The 12,702-nt window shown below is 36.3% G+C and overlaps 1 protein-coding gene across 1 annotated transcript in view; it reads right to left on the bottom strand.

The window, feature by feature from the left end:
* LOC148852376 (protein ROOT HAIR DEFECTIVE 3 homolog 1-like) overlaps nucleotides 1-12,702 on the bottom strand; it is a 91,116-nt gene that overhangs the window by 33,931 nt on the left and 44,483 nt on the right. The window lies entirely within an intron of this gene.

Genomic DNA, 12,702 nt, shown 5'->3' with positions numbered 1-12,702 from the left:
ATCACCCTATCCCCCAGGACCAATGTATAGAGCAATGATGTTTCTATCTACTTCTTTAATGGAATCCTATGCCTAAAGGGACTCTGATTACTTACACATTATCCATGAAAGTACAGCTTTTTCTAACCATCTATTAGAGGAGACCATGTCTCAACAATTTTCTGTTTGTAGATAAAGTGGCAGCAATAGCACCCCAAGTCCTGAAAAAAATCTTTAACCTTAAAATCTAAGAATAACATCATGCATTTTGCCTGGTGTGTCACTCTCAAATTAATTGTTTCAATCAAAGCTCCCTAGCTCTTTTCTCTTTCTTCAAATATTCTTGCATTTCTTTCCTCCCAAAGAGTCCACAATAGTGTTGCTTTAGTACACCTCCACAAGATCCTACCCATGCTTTTAGTGCAACTAATGATAATAGGACTTAATAAGCCATCCAAATTGCTAGGGTAAGACCATCCACAACCAAAGAGGGAAGTAAACCAATTCTAAATAAATCTGACAAAGGGGTAGGAGATTAGAAGAAGAAATGCAGCCTCACCATTCAACTTACATAGCACACACCAGTTAAGGGACAAAAACCAAATTGGTCATTTTCTTTGAAATAAATCATATATATTAATACAACCATGAAATACTTCACAACAGAAAGTGCTTACTTTATGGGGCAATGGAAGAGAACAAAATTTCCTTGATTGGAAAGGAAGGAGAAGAGGAAAATGCTACCAAAGAATGTAAGAAGGATTCATAAGAAAACATCAAAAATGGACCCCCAAACCCTAGAATTCGATTAACCTTCTTCTAAGAACACTAAAGTCAACAAGTTTACAAATTTGGACACACTAGGAAGTTCAAACTCTCTAAGGTTTGCGAAAAATCCAAAGCTCCAATTCAACCTAGAGGGATGAGATTGCTAACTTAGGATATTAGAAATACCATTGAACCTGGAATGATTAAAAAGAGATGGAAATCTTTCACCTAGAGGAATATCCCCAATCTACACATCCTCCCAAAATCTGATTTTCTTACTAGAAGCTAAGTCATACCTGATATGATTTATAATTGTAAGAAGAAGATCATGGATGACCTTCCAAGGAGTTGGAGCAACTTGTCTCAATTGCTAGAAACATTGAACCTAGACCAATTTCTATTTATGCCATGGACCTTGAAGATAGATGGGCAAAACTGAAAATTTACACATAACCCCAAACATGATTATGGCAGTATACTAGTGAGATCCATTAAGGGTTAAATACCTGAGTATATTGGGGAAGTCTATGTATTCACCTGAGTGAGTGATTATAGTGATAGGATTAGCCCCTTTGTCAGACAAAGTGAATATTAGGGTTTACACTCTCTCTGATGGAAACCTAAACTACAGGTAATAGATTTATTCTGTATTTGAAATCTGAATATACAAAATATATTTATATGTTATATATTACTATTTTATGAAAAAAAGGTTTGCAAAATGTTTTAATCTTGGGATCTATCTAAACAGAGAATGTGGCACTGCACCTTGTAGTCAGGGTAGATGTCCTTTTTTGTTGGGTAGCGTTTGATCATTATGAGCTAAGAGGTTAAGTATAAGAGACCATTATAAGGTTGTTTACTTGATGGTCTTTGTCTTACATGAGTTCATTATCTTTGGATCTTCATAGGGTGGATGAATCCAAGGATCATTTAGATGTAAATATTGGGCCCAAACTATACTAATGTTAATTGAGTTAAGGGCTCATTACGCTAAATAGTGAGTTATGCCTAACCTCTTTCAAAGGTTAGGCTGAACCCATGTAGGATTATGTGAGATCATTGTGGGGTCTCATGCCATACACTATCAGGTCTAAAGTGGCTATGCAACATCTTGAGATGTGAGCCTTTGAAGTAAATTAGCCTAAAGCCCATAATTAATAAGATTAAGTAAGTTGTCAATTGCCATGTGCTCTGGGTCGAATTTAGGTTTGGAAATGGGTATGGAACACCCATCCTCTTAAGAGGATAAGACTTATCTCCTAATAGAGTAAAAATATAAATTAAATTTGAATAATCTCCTAATTTGATAAAGAGAGTGCTTCCATAAGGAGATAAAAGAAGAAGAGGGCAAACCAGACTAAAAGTCCACTCTCTCTTGTTTTTTTGTCTTCCAAGAAACCCTATCACAAACTAGGCTTTCAACAACTGATTTTGATCAGTTTTCTTCTTTATTTTTGCAAGAAACTCAAAAAACTTTTAGTCTCACTCACCTCATTCGATTCAAGAAAGTTGGATCATAGTTTTTCTAAAAACAATGTTGTTGAACCAACTTCACATACACATTGTTCCATCTTCTATGGAGGCTGGTTTTATGATTGATTTGGGCATGAACTTCCACCTTGGGATTTGCACTTGTGGTATTTGTATCAGGTATAATTTTTCCTTTAGATTTGTTTTCAAATCTGGTCCAGCTCAATGCAAGATTGATCTTAAAAATTCAACTTTAAAATTCACTAGAAAATCGATTTCGTCAAGGGTTAGAAAAATGTTGAAATTTCATCCATCCAACTAGCATGGTTCGGCTATCCATATAATGGATTTTAAATTCTTCCAACACTACTAACTAAGGTCCCGAGTCATAGTTCGACCAGCCACTCCTCGTTGCCTAAATAATAATTACTAGATTTCCTTGGATTTGAAAGGATTGGATAAGAAAATCTTTGGTCTTGAACAACAATGGTCTCCCATATAAACATTTATGAACAAGTGTAAACTTCAAGGGTTCCAAGGATTGTTGGATCTCATCCACAAAGAACAATACCATTGGTTCACCCCTTTGAAGGGTTGTGTTTTACAACTAATCTCAATCACTAATGGAATTAAGGGCATGAGTTTGGGTTTTAGAACCAAAGCAAAGGGGTTGGATCCTCAGGAGATCTACATACTGAGGAGGCACCATCATTTAACCCACGAGGTTTGGTAGACATACATTTGATATTGTTATACAAGAATACTTGAATAAAATATAACTGTTGTTCTTTAATCTGAGAAGAGACATAGAGGTTCAAAGAGAAGAAGAGAGAGAGAGGAAAGAAAAGTGGAAGGAAGAGAAGAGAGAAAGAAAGAAGGGGTTTGGTTGTTGATATCTGCCTTCCCATGCACTTTGTTATTTATAGCCTTTGATTTCATACAAGAGTAGGAGAGAAAAAACATAAAGTCCTAGTCCTAGTAAAATAAAACGTAATATGGATAAACATAATAAGGCCACCCAATCTTAAAAGAAAATAAAAATAACTAGGAAATAAAAGGTGTGCATATGGAACTACACATTCTAGAGCCTAGGTGTGGGTATGAAACCCTACACTCATAACGTAGTAATTATTTCTTCACTCCCCCTCAAGTTAGGGGTAGATATTTGTCATGCCCAACTTGCATAAATCTATCTCCAATTTATTTTTTATGACTGCTTTGCAGAAGAGATCAACTAAGTACATGTCTAAGGCAATTTAAGGAAGGAATACTTCTTGAGATGCAACTCGTTCTTGAATAAAATGTCTATCAACCTTGATTATCGCAATAAAATGTAAAGAATGCATATTTCTTCCTGTCATGTTGTATTGGGTTATGGGCAATATTAATTGCAACTAGATTATCGCAATATAGCATCAAAGGCTTCTCACTATCAATCTCCAACTCATTAAGCAAGAATTTCAACCATAATACTTCTAAAACACCATTGGCCATGGATCTATATTTTGCTTCTACATTGGAGTGAGCAACAACATTCTATTTCTTGCTTCTCTAAGAAGCAGTATTTTCCTCCAAATATGCATAATATCCAGAAGTGGACCTCCTATCATCAACACATCCAGTCCAATCTACATTTGTATACACCTTTAGTTTCATATGACCATTATTCCTGAAGAGTATACCTCTCCCTAGATATCTCTTTAAATAGGAAAGAATTGTTTCAACTACAATGAGGTGGGTGGTCTTAAGAGAATGCACGTATTGACTCATAACACTAACAACATGAGAAATATCTAGCCGAGTTAGGAAAAGATAAAGAAATTTCCCAACTAGCCTTTAGTACATAGCCCTGTCTTCAAGGAGTTCTCCACTTTTGACACTTATCTTATGATTAAGTTCAATAGGAGTATGAGCAGGTTTTACTCCTAACTTTGTAGTTTCTTCCAATAAGTCTAGAACGTACATCCTTTGAGAGATGAAAATGCCATGCTTAGTTTGAGCTACCTGAATTCTTAGGAAATAGTATAATTTTTTTAGGTCTTTCACTACAAATTCCTTGTGAAGATGTTGTTTAAGGGTTTTAGTTTCACTAATGTCACTCTCTATTATCACAATGTCATCTACATATATTACAAGTAGAGATAGGGAATGACCTATCTTCTTAAAGAAGAGTGTGATCTGACTGAGCTTATATGTATCCGAATTTGTACAAAGCCAATCTAAACCTATCAAGCCAAACTGTTGGAGATTGTTTTAGCCTGTACAAGGCCTTCTTTAAAAGTCAAACTTTCTTGCCTTCTTCTATACTATAAAAGCTAGGGGTAACTCCATGTAAGTTTCCTCTTGCAAGTCACTGTTGAGGAAGGCATTCTTAACAACCGGCTAAACTTTGATAGTGTTCATTTTTGCAATAGGTGCAAAGGTTTTTGTATAGTATATGCCATAAGTTTGTGTGAATCATTTTGCAACTAATTTGGCCTTATACCTCTCTATTGTACCATCCACATTATATTTTACAGTAAACACCCATCTGCATCTAATAGGTTTCTTCCCTTTAGGTTGGTTAACTACTTGCCATGTGTTGTTCTCGACAAGAGTATCCATCTATTCTTACGTTGCTTCCTTCAATTTAGGTATCAAGAGGGATTCTTGAACTTTTTTGGGTATAGGAATAGTAGAAATAGATGCCAAGTAAGATCTGTAGGATTCTAAGAGACGATCATAGGAAAGAAACTTGGAGATGCAATGGATAGTGGATGAAGTGCAACGGTGCTTCCCTTTATGAATAGCAATAGGAAGATCAATGTCATCTAACAATAGAGGCTGAGCCTCTATAATACTGGGATCAACAGAGGGAGCAGTTGTAGTGTTTGGATCTAAGGCTGTAGAAGATGTTGGAACTTTCTTGGATTGTTGTTGAGTGTGAGAATCAACCTGTCTCCACCACTTTTTGTGATACACTCTTAACTCTTTACATTTTTTACAACCTTCTTCACAACTTCCCCCTCAATAACTGTGATAGGTAAAGTAACTTTTGGGGCTGAAACTAAAATCCCTTCCTCACTATTCTCCTCCTAAGGAAAAGCCTTATTATAGTAGGGAATATATCCTTAAAAAAATGACATCCATGGACACAAAGCACTTCTTTGAAACTAGCTCGTAATAGTAATATCCCTTTTGGTATTGTGCTTGCCCAAGGAAAATACATTTAGTAGCTTTGGGATCAAACTTGGAGCGATGAGGTTTAAGGATTTGAACAAAACAAGTACACCCAAAAGTTTTGAGGGGAATAATGAATAGGACCTTATCTGGATATAGAAGAATGAACAGGTTTTGCATTTTTAAAACCCATGAAAGAACACTAATAATTAGGTACACGGCTGTACAGATTGCATCCCCCTAGAAGCATATGGGAATATTAGAGTTGAGCATGATGCTTCTGGCTACCTCTAAGGTATGCTTGTTTTTTCTCTCAACAACCCCATCTTGCTAAGGTGTATGTGGACAAATGCTTTGACAAATGACCCCATGATCAAGGAGATAAGATGCCAAGGGTTTTCAAAGTATTCATTGGCATTATCAGATCTAATAGTTTTGATCTTGGTTTCAGATTAGGTTAGAACCATCTAATGAAAATCCTAGGTCAAATAAGGGACCCCATCTCGAGAGTCATAAGGTAGACCCATGAAAAGTGGGTATAGTCATCAACAAATAATAAGAAATATTTGTACCCCCATGATGGGAATATGATATGATCCCCAAACATATGCATGCACAATTTCAAATGGAATGTGCTTCTTTTATTACATAAAGGATAAGATGATGTACTATGTTTTGCAAGCTCACAACTTTCACATTTTAAAATAGACACTTCTACTGACTTAAACAAGTTTAGAAAAAGACTCCTCAAAGACCCGAAGGATAAACCAAAGCAATTGTGCCAAAGCATAATCTTACTACAATACTGAGAAACAAACAATTTCCCAACTTCACTCTACTCCCCCTATGAATATTCAAGCAGGTAGACTCCATTTAGATCCTAAAAAACACACTCATAACTCTATAGTTTGATGCCTTAAGTTCATCATTTCAAGGGTATTTTAGGCCATAGAATAGTAAAATGTCCCCTTTTCCCAATTAAATTCAATATTGTGACATCTACACAAATCTTGGTGAAAACTAGGGAAGTTTCAAGGCAAAAATGCAATTTTTGGGAAGCTGGTGTAAAGCCTAACAGAAAGAAGGGTGTTTTTATGAAAAATTGAGCATAGGAAGGCGCCTCCTATATGCTATACCTACAATGACACCTCTTCTACTGTATTAGCATACTCCCCTCTCCCTACCAAACCCTAGGGTGCCTCTCAACTCAGTATTTTCATCTCTAACAATCCCTAAATGCCCCTAACTGCTAAATCCTCACCTTCCATCCCTTCCTAACATCTAATCTCCATCCTCTATTCTAGGGCTCCTTCTTTGAAGTATATTCTAACCCTAGGGCGCCACCTAACTATTAATCCTCACCATTTAACCTTTAGCCACTAGATCTTAGCCCTTTATTTCACTCTATATCTCAACCATTCACCCTAGGGCACCACCTACTCCTTTTAATCTCCACCATCCAATTCTGGGCACCCAAATCTCAGCCCTACATAATATTGGCCACCCTCTTCTTCACTTTTCAACCTTAGGATCACCATAAACCAATCCTAACCCTTCATTCTCAATGCTAGGGCACCCATATTTCTGCAAAAACCTAGCTGTCGTCCTTTTCTTTCTCTCTAATCTCAGTTATGACCACCCTTCTCTATAAAAAGGATCCCAAGGGCCTTGGAGAAGAGGCTGGTCAATTCACTCAGTTAACAAGGCTAAGGTTTCTTGAGGAGTTCAAGGGTTGTAGAAGGGAAGGATGCCAAGATCTTGTCAGGAGGGGTTCTTGCAAGCAGTCCAACCAATCTGCAACTACCGCCATTGGATTTGATTAGCCATCCTTTTCATTTTCTTTATTTTCATTTTATGTTATTTTCATTCTTGCAATCTTTTAGATTTAATTTCTATTCCTTTATGTGTTTTGTAGATCTGAATTCGTCCGATTCAAGGCTAAGGTGTCTCGAGGGGTTCGAGGGCTGAATAAAAGGAGAAAGTTTGTATTTCATCTTCTTGGACAACTACCACCACTAGATTCAAATTCTGGATCACTTTTATTTGTTTCTTTTGTTGCTTTTAGTGTTCTTTAATTTCTAAATATTAATTAGTCTTGTCTAATTCCAAACCTTAAATTTCAGCATTAATAAATATCTACAACTCTTATGTCCATTTTCCTTTTATTTGTCTAGAACAAAAAAATAATAACTTTATTCTTGCATCCGTGTGGGTTTAACCCCTTCCTCACCATGTACTATGTTGTTTACGGTTACATAAGTATTAAAAAAATGTATAAATTATTAAATTGGTGTACTGAAGTTGAAAAGGAGCAAGAAGACCATAAGTTGGGGGTGGGGAAGGAAAGGAAAATTTAGAACAAGAGATTATAGTGAACCAACTTATAGTTCCCTTTCTAATCGCACTCACAGCCAGGCCATTATGAAAGACGAAAGAAACTTGGAACGAGGAGATTGGGGAGTTATTCAAGCAAGTCCATATTAACATCCCTCTCTTCGGTGTGATCCAACATGTCTCGGCCTACACCATGTTCTTGAAAGAGATATGCACTCAAAAGAGGGAGCCACAATTGACCCCCACAAAAATTGATGCTCTCGGTAGATGTTAGTGTGGTTCTCCTAAACCAACTTCCTTGGAAAATGAAAGACCTTGGTGCTCCTCCATAAGCTGGGTCATCTCTGGAATTACCTTTGATTGGGCGCTATTGGATCTTGGATCTAGTGTAAATTTGCTTTTCTCTATTATTTACGACAAATTCAAGATCGACGAGTTAAAACCTACCATAGTAATTTTGCAACTCACTGATCAATCAGTCAAGACTCCTCAAGGTGTTATTAAGGACGTCGTTATCAGGATAGAGGATTGTTACTTCCCAATGGATTTTGTCATCCTAGACATGACCCTAACTGAGGAATTGAACCATAACTTAATAATCTTAGGTCGTCTGTTTCTAGCAGTGGCCAACGCGAACATCAACTGTAAATTGGGAGAAATGGACATGTCATTTGGGGAGTAGAAAGTCTAGTTAAATGTATTTTGTGCCATTAAGTATCTAAACCTAGGGGAATATGAGTTCAATGTAGATATAGTGGACAATCTTCTAGATGCCCTGTCTACCCCTTGGTTACCCATTCTGAGCCCCGTAAGTGTGAAGAAGAAAGCAAGTTCGGGAGAGTAAATGAAAGAAGTGTGTGAATGTGTCTGCCTGAAGAAGTTAAACTTAGTGCTAGTTGGGAGGCAACTCAATGTAGTTTCCAGTTGTATGTAAGACTAGAGTTTTTTGTTTTTTCTCATGATTCGAGACCCATTGGCAGACCTTGAACCCATTGGGAAAACCCCCTTGATTGTTCCCTTTGGCCCAAGTCCTTTGCAACATTCTAGTCATGCCATTAGGAATGATGGCACTTAAGTTGGGGGATGAGGAAAGAGAGAGAGAAAAATTGAAAAAAAAATGAAGCTAAGCCTTTAGAAATGTAAAAATAAAAATTTCACTAAAAAATTTAAAAATTCTTTCCATTAAAAGAGATTCCCAAACAGAAAAATTCAAGGAAAATGATAGAAAAATATTGAATTTTGTAGAAATTGCAAACAAGTAATAGGAGTCAAATTTGGTCTTATTTGAACATTGTCAAAACTGTTTAGAAATTGGAAAATACTCTCAAGTTTGCCCTTGTAAAGATAAGAAGAGAAAGATTGAGAAATTAGACAAAAAATTCTTTAAATTGTTAAAGACAATGAACTACCCTAAACAGTGGTAAAAAAAAAAGCGAGAGAGAATAAAAAGTCAATGGACACCCTAGACTTAGTAACCAGGTCTCTTCACCTATGTTAAGTGTCGAGATTCATGTCGAATGGGATAGAGAATGCTGAAGACAATCACCTAACACTTAGTAATTGGGTCTCTTCACCCAAGGCAAGTGTCGAGATTCACATCAAACAGTAGAAGGTAGCAATAAAATTATGTATGCATATCAAGTTCAGGGGTAGAAATCCACTATTAGAAATGATAAGAAAATTACCTACTGATTTTAAAAATTAATATTAGCTTATTGAGACAGTCTACAAATGGAAGGGTATATAGGATTTTTTAGGCCAAGTTTCTGTAATGTTCAAAGCAAGATAGTTTTACCCCTTAAGCCCAATATCACTCTATACAAAGTTTGAGAATTTTGAAATTGGGATACTTGGCTAATTTTGACAGGGATGATCTTGCAATGGGAATGATCTCTTTATTCAGTGTAACTTTAATGCTACATTGCTAAGGAGCTAGCAATGGTTAAGTTGGGGGGTGTGATAACTCTGTATTTTGATGCCTTAAGGGCATTATTTCAGGTTTATTTTAGGCCTTAGAATAGTCAAAATGTCTCATTTTCTTAGTTACATTCAATATTGTGACCTATGAGGTCTCTATGCAAATCTTGGGGAAAGCTGAAAAAGTTTCAAGGCTGAAATGCAGCTTTTGCAAATCTAGTGTGAAATCCAACAAAGGGGGTGCTTTTGTGAAAAACTGAGCACAGGAGGGCGCCTCCTATCTGCTAAACCCACAATGGTGTCCCTCCTACTTTATTAGCATACTCCCCTCTCCCTAGCAAACCCTAGGGCACCTCTCCACTCATTCTTTTCATCTTTAACAAACCCTAGCCTCCCCTAACTGCAAAATCCTTACCTTTCACCCCTTCCTAACACCTAATCTCCACCCTCCATTCTAGGGCACCCTTTTTGGAGTGTATTCTAACCCTAGGGTGCCACTTAACTATTAATCCTCACCATTCATCCTTTAGCCACTAGATCTCAACCCTCTATTTCACTCTCTATCTCAGCCATTCACCCTAGGGTACCATTCACTCCTTTTAATCTCTGCCATCCGATTCTGGGTGCCTAAATCTTAGCCCTACATAATATTGGGAGCCCCTCCTTCACTTCTCAGCCTTAGGATCACCTTAGACCAATCCTAACCCTCCATTCTCAATCCTAGGGCGCCCATATTTCTACAAAAGCCTAGCTACCGGCCCCCTCTTTCTCTCTAATCCTAATTATGACCACCCTTTTCTATAAAAAGGACCCCAGGGGCCCTGGAGAAGGGGTTGGTTAATTAACCCAGTTCACAAGGCTAAGGTTTCTTGAGGAGTTCAAGGGTTATAGAAGGGAAGGATGCCAAGATCTTGTTAGGAGGGTTTCCTACAAGCAGTCCAACCAATCTACAATTACTACCACTGGATTTGATCAGCCATCCTTCTCATTTTTTGTTTATTTTCTTTTATGTTATTTTTATTCTAGCAATCTTTTAGATTTAATTTCTGTTCATTTGTGTGTTTTGTAGATTTGAATTCGTCTAGTTCAAGGTTAAGGTGTCTCGAGGGGTTCGAAGGCTGAATGGAAGGAGAAAGTTTGTATTTCGTCTTTGTAGATAGCTACCACCACTGGATCTGAATTTTATATCACTTTTATTTGTTTCTTTTGTTGATTTTAGTGTTCTTTAATTTCTAAACATTAATTATTGTCTTTTCTAATTCCGAACCTTTAATTTCGGCATTAATAAATTTTATTTTCTTATTTTTTGCAACTCCTAGATCCATTTTCCTTTTATTTATCTGGAATAAAAAAAATAATTTTTATTCTTGCTTCCCTGTGAGTTCGACTCCTTTCTCACCATGTACTACGTTGTTTAAGGTTATGTGAGGATTGAAAAATTTTATAAATTATTAAACTGGTGTTTCAATGTGGTTAGCAACACGCTTCTAGCTACATCACACACTGATTAGGGAAAAAGGTTACTTAGTATTTTTTATTTTTAGTAATACTACTAATTGAAAGTAACTTAGCACTAAGATAGGGAACATGCAAAATTGAGGATAGGGTGAATGTATCTAACAATCTGATGTCTCCCTTGCCAGAAATTTGTAAAAGAGAGTCATCAGCAATAGAAACTGTCTCTCCAAGAGGATAAACAATAGGTGGTAAATAAAGTAGATAAGCTAGTCATATGGTCTGAAGCACCTAAATCTATTACTCAGAAAGGTCTAGTATTATCTAGGACAGAAGCATGACATGCAATTCTTGTACCTGTATGAGCAAGGGCTGAAGTAGGTTGAGCTAGTGGTAGTAGTTAAAGACTAAGATGTAGATCTAGAAATATCAACTTCCTTTTCTTACTGTGTTAGTGTAGCTTGAGCAGCTTCCAAGGCATCCAAGGATGTGATCCTTGTGCTGGAAGAGGATGTATTGTCAGTTGTAGTTGTCGTATTGGCACTTCCCTTCTTATTTCTAAGTCTAGCTAGCATTAGTTGAGGATGCAACTTCAACAACTGTCCCTAGTGTGTTTGGGCTTCTTGCAATGATTATTAAAAATATCTCTTTTGCCTTCCTTAACTTCCTTTTCCTTTTCTCCTACATCCTTGAATTTTATTGCTGCCAAGTTTGCTTCTATGGACTGGAAGGATAGCATTACCTACTTCCTACTTTCTTCACTATGGACTAATGAGTAGGCCTAAGGTAGGGTCACACTCTCCCTAATGAGAAGTTCATTTCTTGTAATATCAAAATCTAAGTTTAGGTTAGCTAAGAACTCGAAAACCCAATTTGTTTCAATTAGTTTTTTGTATGTTTCTGCATCCTTCTAGCTTTCCCATTCAATAGTTTCTAAGTGATCAATTTCATGCCAAAGGGATTTTAGAATAGCAAAATATACTAAGACTGGTCTCTTTCCTTGCTTAAGGTTTTTCACCTCACATTTTAGCTTAAGAGCTTTAACAACATTGAGGGGTTGGGAATAAGTCTCCTTCATGTTGTCTCAAATCTCCTTAAAAAAGGAAAAACTCCATATATGTGTTTATAAGACAAATATAAGCAATTATACTTTAAAGAAATGTGGTTTGTAATACCTATATCACATGCAAAAGCACTAAATGCAGCCTTTCTGTTTTGAGAAAGGCTGCACCTTGCACCTTTCTCAGGGATATTGTACCTAATCTATCCTTTTGATTAATGAACTAAATTTCAATTATCAAGAAAAACACATAAATACTATAAATCTTGAACATTTAATATGTGCACCATGAAAAACTGAATACTTCAACTATAAATATTGAATAAATGGTATACAACATTTATTTATAGTCTCAATTTGCAACATTCATAGCTTATAGTTATTTCACGAGTACTACAAAACATAATTATACCATAAATTTGCAAACAAATATTTGTGAATGCTATAGGTAATGAGAACAATGCTTAAAATTATAAGTTTCTAATAAAGAATTACATCATTATGAATAATAGGATAATTATTTGATTTCCATAGTATAACCTTGAAAAATTACTTAC

The sequence above is a fragment of the Nelumbo lutea genome, chromosome 5, assembly GCF_056320005.1.
Source record: "Nelumbo lutea isolate HS-2025 chromosome 5, American lotus-T2T, whole genome shotgun sequence".
Classification (NCBI taxonomy): domain Eukaryota; kingdom Viridiplantae; phylum Streptophyta; class Magnoliopsida; order Proteales; family Nelumbonaceae; genus Nelumbo; species Nelumbo lutea.
Note: the sequence above shows the minus strand (reverse complement) of the source record. Positions and strands in the feature narration are given on the sequence as shown.